This window comes from Phoenix dactylifera, chromosome 5 (genome assembly GCF_009389715.1).
Source record: "Phoenix dactylifera cultivar Barhee BC4 chromosome 5, palm_55x_up_171113_PBpolish2nd_filt_p, whole genome shotgun sequence".
Classification (NCBI taxonomy): Eukaryota; Viridiplantae; Streptophyta; class Magnoliopsida; order Arecales; family Arecaceae; genus Phoenix; species Phoenix dactylifera.
Window position 1 is genome coordinate 156819 of NC_052396.1, and position 7134 is coordinate 163952.

At 41.3% G+C, this 7134-nt stretch overlaps 1 pseudogene; it reads left to right on the forward strand.

Moving 5' to 3' along the window:
* The first annotated feature begins 41 nt into the window (after positions 1–41).
* LOC108511563 lies at positions 42–2014 on the forward strand (annotated as a pseudogene).
* The last annotated feature ends 5120 nt before the right edge of the window (positions 2015–7134 follow it).

The window sequence follows — 7134 nt, forward strand, 5'->3', positions numbered from 1 at the left end:
AAGAAATGAAATTTTGGTACCGAAATATGTATTATGCTACTGTTTATGGCCGTTGGCAGAAAAAAGGTAGATAAGAAAGGATTTGTTTAGTAAGTTGGTGAATTGTTGGCCTTGCCATGGATCAAATATAGCAGGCCTAGGCGTATTTGTTAAGCATTTACTTGTATCTGTTTTCGGCCATTGGAAGTAGGGTGTGACAGCAGAAGAACGGTAAGGACCTTGACCTCTCATTAAGCTTATTCTCTCATGACAGGCACAGAGGGAAATATTTGTTCACGTTTTCGTCTCCATAGGAAGAACTTGATATCGTCTGCCTTTTCCAATAGCGTTTAATAGAACTTTTTGCTGCTTGTTTTTGTTTTTTTAAAAGGTCTCTTGTATCTACACCCCCTGCGCCAACTTCAGGCCTCCTTGTAAGCTTCTGATCTTCCCCTTTCTTGAACACCAGAAAAAGGTTCTCTACATCTTCTGTGCCAAGTAGTTGTGAGGCACCCATGGTTCCCCATTGCTAGAATGGTGTCGAGAAGAACTATCAAAGAGCGTGAGGATAAGTATTTGCAGAGAGAACCATCCACATCTTGCATTGCAGGTACCAATGACGTCTCCATGTTGTGGGAAAACTGTGTGTCTTCTGTTCTGGAGTCTCATTGGGTACTTTGTGATTTCAGGTCGCGAGTGGCTGATGAGATGTTCCACTGGCAAGCTACCAAAGTAGGACCTAATGACAGCCCCTGCTCTGGGGTGCGTCTTCCTTGCGTATCCACTTTCCACCATACCATCCATTGAAGCCTCCCAAGGTACAAACAACTTCATGATCCACCTCCAGCCTCTCTTTTTTTTTTTTCTCAAATAAAGGAGAATGGTTGCTGATTCTGCTTTGGCACGAATATGGTTACAGGTGGCCTTCAAAACCAAGGTCTTTCATGCAAACATCAACAGCAATGGAACGATATGCTCGAACATTCTTATTAAAGAACACTGGAGCCCCGCTCTAACTATATCAAAATTCAAAAGTATGGCAATATGCATAATTTTCAAGTATGGGAGAAGATGAATTGGATTGCTTTTATGGTCCAAAATTCCAGGGTCTGTTGTCATGTTGGATAATGGGATCCATACTCCATCCCTGCCTGAACTGGACCTGCTATTAGGTCACCTAACTAGGAAGCGCCAGAAGTGCATCAGGATTGGGTCTGGATCTGTAGGGTTTTGGCTAATATATTTCGGATTCCCCAGATCTCGACAGTGAATTCATAAATCAAAACTTTAGAAAGCTTACATATAGCATTACAACAGTATGGAGCCAGCGTCGGTCGGTCAGCGTGGGCTTTTCCGAAGAAAAAGTCCGTTGGTTCGTGCTCGGTGGGATTAGTTCCAATGTCCTAGGGTCTTATTTAATCCGAAGAATGGAAAGAGGGCTGGCTTGACTCTCGTTCCGTCTCACAAGATGTCGTATTTGTATTTAGACTCTTGGCTAACTGACTTAGAGCCATTCAGGTCTGTATTAAGTCAAGATCCTAAGATAATCCTAACTCCGCAAGGAGAAACGATCCGATGTCGGCAGATTAAGATATGATAACCATAAGAAAAGAAAGCTTTAATCCTCTCTCTCTCTCTCTCTCATTTTTTTTATATAAGATTACCCTGTTAAGTAAGTGAGAAAAATTGCTTACAATTTTGAATTCTAATAGACGTGACAAAGGCCAGATGTGTTTGTCTGAGTTGAACCATTTGGGTTATGTGCAGGTTTTGCTCTCCATCTGCTCGCTGCTCACAGACCCAAACCCGGACGACCCATCAGTGCCGGAGATCTCTCACTTGTTCAGGACCGATCGATTCAACTGTGAGACTACTACCCGCAACTGGAGCCAGAAGTATGCCATGGGCTAAAGCTGGGGCTCTCACATTGTTCCACCATGGAAATTATCCTTGTTTAGCTCAGTACTAAAATAATTGCCATCATCGGCTTTTGACATCAATCTAATCTTATGACCAAGTGGATGACTTTTGCAAATGCTCTCACCATTTGGCAGCACAAATATCTACATTCCATCAAAGTGTTTGTTTTTTATGGTTAGCTCATGCCTCCGGTTTTTGCAAGAAGCATGCACGTTTGATGTTTGTCTTGGTACCTGGTAGATTTCATCTCACTTGAAAGGTCTGGATTCAATTCATCGTGCTCTTTGTGACGCACAATGCTCCATATGCAATTGTCAGAACGAAATCAGAATAATCCTGGGCACAACATCCTTGTCATAACCCAGGACAGACTAGCTAGAAGGTATTATTTGGATTCATTGAGCCTATACAAATATCCAAGATCTATCCAGCATATAGTTGATGTGAGACTAAACACACGTCCACACAAATCCTTGCATATTCTCTTCATTTAAGCTCCAATGTCTTTGGCAAGCTAAAAGTTTAAATTCCTTAATTAGAAGCACCATAATCGGCCCATTGTCAGCCCCAATAGACTTATGCTGCAGCATTCCCTAGTTCATATAGGCCATGGGTCGGATCCTTCTGATACTATTTGTCACAACCCATGACTTTATCAAAAAAAGGCTAGCCGAAAGATATTATTTGAATTCTTTGTCCTTGTATAAATACTGAAAATCTATCCAACACACGATCGATGGGGGACTACATACGTCCGTATGAATCCTTACAATCCTCCTATTGCTCCATCCGTGGGAAGCCTCTTGGCCAGAGTCGACCACTCTTTTACCTTATGTGTTAATGGAACTCTTGGGTTGAAATTTGGCCTCAGGGTGACCACGTCGGAGGAATCTGAGAAGCTGCTGGCCGGGACTGAGAAAGGAAGCTGACCTCCTAAGCACTGGTGTACCTGCACAAAGCTTTGGCCGGAAATTCCGACGAAGGCCCTCCAATGGCTAAGTTAGTGCTAATCCAGAATTTTTAAGAAAGGTTTATGAGTATTTTCAATGGCCTCTTATGGCTTACCGAGGGCTTTTCCCTATCCCCTTTTTATAGGATGAGTGTCTCGGCCGTTACCTAAAATCTCGAGCCGGCCATTAGCCATTATCTAAAATCTCGGGCCGAGCTGTGATCAACTGGCCATTAGCTGGAAACGGTGTGAATGACAGAGATCAATCCCGCAGGTGAAGGATTCGGGAGATACCTTTCCAGATTTGTTTGAATATGGATTCCGAGGATCTGCGGGATCTTCGATGGGATTAAGATTGACAGGGCCGAGGTCAACTCAGCCTCGAACTGAGGTTGGCTCGGCCTTCGGTGAGGTTCGAGGTCGGCCTTGTCTCTGGCCGAGGTCGGCTCGGCCTTCGGCAGGATCCGAGGTCGGCCGGGCTCTTAGCGGGACCGAGATCTGACCTGCTCGGCTCTGAGGTCTGCTCGGCCGGAATTGGATGGCTCCGCGCTGGAGTATGACGATCCATTTTGCCTCCCATCAGCAACTATTCCTTAATGAGCGTCATTAGATACCTGAGCTCTTCTAGTGCATCATGGGTCATATGCGTGTCAAATATGCAAGAACCTGATGTTTACAAGAACCTGATGTTTAATTTTCTAAAAAGCTGTCCTTGGCTTCAAATTACACAAAGAAATTAAATGTAACATGTGCTTTGGTAACGCGCACGTAGGCTTGATTTAAAGCTGACCTAAACCTGAGGTTGTCCGTCCCCCACCAACTTGGCATCGCAACCAAAGAGAATGGCCCAAGGGCCGAAACCGTACACCCAACATTCACTAAGCCAACCCCACCTTTTTAGTGATCATAAAGCAGCACATCGCCCGCGTCACCGGACTTCTGGCAGGAGTTGGCAAAACGTATCTCTCAGGTGAGGTGAGAAGAACCTCTTCATTCTTTCCCATGCTTGAAGAGTATTCACTCTAAAGAAAGCCTAAGTAATATCTGGTGCTCGCTGCACCATCATTTCCACAACAAACACTAGCAAGTAGTTAAAGATGTAAAACTATCTCCTAACCATACTTTGGGACCTTCTGGCATCTCGTATATGGTTAATGGTGGCAACCAGATCGGATCGGACTATGCACAAGCTAAATCGAATGCATGATAGATCAAAAATTTGTTAGTTTGAACCTGATCTATTTAGTAAACATGTTAAAAATCTAGACCCAAAGCCAACCATTTTATTAAATAGCAACCGAATTTGACTTACAACAGTTTAAATCAAATTAAACATGTTAAACGGTTAAGCATTGCAATTCTGATTTTTAGTAATAATGCGAGATTCTTAATTAGTCCAATCAAAACCTACAATTTGCCTTTAAAAATATATTCCGACAAGTCACCACTAGCAACCAAACCTCAAACTGTCTTTTAGAATAAAATAGTTAATAGGCAGGTGATGAGGGAGATCAACTTCTCAATCCAATCTGTTGGAATGGATTAGTCATATTCCGGCCGTTGTCCGGCCAAAACACACGTCTTTTGGTCCAACAACCAAAATGGAACATGACACTGATGGCGATTTCCCGGGTCTCACGGCACATTGGAGCTAACGGCTAGCTACTATAATAAATTAGTCATGATGTCATCATAGGCATGATCCTTAGATCAAGCAAACTATATTGAAAGGAGAAAAGTCATGCGCGTGATGTTAAGTAACTAAAAGAGCCCTTCCTCTAGCTGTTGTCAGTTCAAAGAAGCGTTCCTTTCCAAACCTCTCAAGTTTAGGAGGTTTTCTCAATCCAATTCATGGGAGAGCACTTCAGCGGACTTGAAAGCTATTGTTATTTTAACTGCTCCCATTTAGTTTATTGTTGGGAAAGCAACTTAGTACCGGACTTCAAGGTTAGGGTGACAAAAATTGTATCCTGTGCACCCAAAATATAGCCACTTAAACCTAATCTTCCACATGGCATGTAGCAGGTGCTTTACCGATGTAAGCAACAAAAAATTGATGAATGATGATATAACAATGAACATTGTTGGGGTAAATTGGTTTGAGAATTCTTGTCATCGTCTCCACTCAATCTGTTGTTAACTGATCAACTTACCCGAAAAGCTTAAATTATTAGAAAACGGGTCAACAATGTATAGAGACAACAACTGAATACAATATGCTAACCAAGCAATCATGATAAATTAAACAAATAATTAGCAAGGAGGAGACTCTCGAACTCATGACCTCTAGCAAATAACTAATCGATTTATCCCAAAAATTTAAGTTATTAGGAAAGGGACCGAAAATGTATATAAAACTTAACACAATCAAATAGCTTTGCAGTGATCTTTTACTCATGCATGTTAAAGATCATGGACCGCTGCCAGGTAGCTAGCTGGTCCAAGGTTAATGAAGCCTGTCCATTTACTAGTGAGAAATTATTAGGCGAACCAGGTTGGACCAAGGATAAATTCAGTCTATTTTTCCTTCTCTTTCTTCTTTTTTATGTGTAATAGCAACAAGGTCTAAGATGATTTTCTTCTATGTCCACCTAATAATTTTTCCTTAACTAGCAGACGGGACAGGGATATATCGGCCGTGAATGACCCAAAAAAGTAGAAAAAGTAATAATATCAAATGAATGCACCGATAATTTTGAACTACCAGTGAATGACTGGTGGGTTTTGAATGGGCTGACCAGTGAGTTACTAACAAAAGCTATGTTGAGATATTTTGAGCAATGGCTGTCTCCTGTTGAGCAATGGAACGTGAGTTACCAGCCAAAATTGTACGTGAAGCCACGGGTGAAACCACAGTGGAAAGTGTCGCAGCCACGTTGCAGGTGGTAATCTTGGTCAGCTTCGCCGTTTACGCCGACTCTAACAGCAATTAGTCCATGCAATGCGGTTAACTAAAAAAAGCTGACAGAACGGACATCAGAACCCGTCCCCGCACCGAATAGCCTACTTACTGGCCACGACGACTCCAGTAACAACTTAATACTTCACCCAAAATAGCTAAAAAGAAGATATTATTTGAATTTTTTGATTCTATATAAGTATTCAAGATATATACAGTGAATAACCGATGTAGAACTAAATACACATTCATACGGATCCTCATACTTTTTTTTTTTTTTTTTGGTGGAAGGAATAAATAAACACCTTAAAGCTACAGAATCTCTATTGGCTAACCGGTCCAAAGGGTAATTAGCTTTTCTGAAAGTAGGAATTGCAGCGAAAAATTTTAAAGCCACGGAAAGATGAAGGATGTCAAGAAGAAGATGGCCTAGAAGGAGACTTTGCACTAATCCAATCAATATTAGAATCACCTTCAAGCCATAATCTTTTGCATTGAAAGATGTAATGCAACCATAAAACCTTTCTGGCTGGGTAATTTTCAGTTTAGTCAAGGGAACAGATATGGCTGGTAAACACCTGTGCTGGCACAAAAATGATGGCAAAAGTGGTCTCTAAGCTCCAGGGATGGTAAATGTGTACGGAGTGTAATGGCTCATGCCTGGTGACGTATTAACTTTTCGTCTTCGTTTGATCTACCAAAAGAAGTCGCTTTAAATGCATAGTCACTAAATGTCGGAGCTATGTTATTGTCCTATATTTTTGACTGCTAGTGAGAGAATGCGCTTCAAAATCAAATGCTCCTATGACCTGAATATTGCGAGGTGATTACACCGACCATCTTCCACCTAGGTTGGTAAATTACTAGGCTTGCCCCGAGCACAGGTTACCAAGTTGTCATTTTAAGATTCAAACATGCCTTTTTTTATAAAAAAATTTAATGATTCCAATAGAGGTTGGGCATGAAATTCTGCAATGATGCCGGGTGGGTGTGAAAATTGCAGAAAGTTTGCAAATTTATGCGTAGATTTGAATGCAAGGATGTAAATCACAGCCTTCTGCTGTGGTGTTTCAGTACTTGGACATATAAAGATGGAAAATTCAAAGTGGATCGAAACTTGAAACTATATAAAAAAAGGTAAAAGAATCACTTGAAAATTTGGTTATCTAAAGGACCGAGCCTTTTATACTTAAAAAAAAAGAAAAGAAAAGAGAATGGTGTTCGTACTTCCCTCCCAATTCAAGCAGCTAGATTTGTTAATGGCATTAACAATTTATCCTTAATTGAGGTGGTATCCTTTGATGCGAAGAACCATATCTTATTTACTTCTCTCTATAGTCCTAAATTTAGTGTGTTTCGCACGTATTTTTCTAGACATCATGATAAT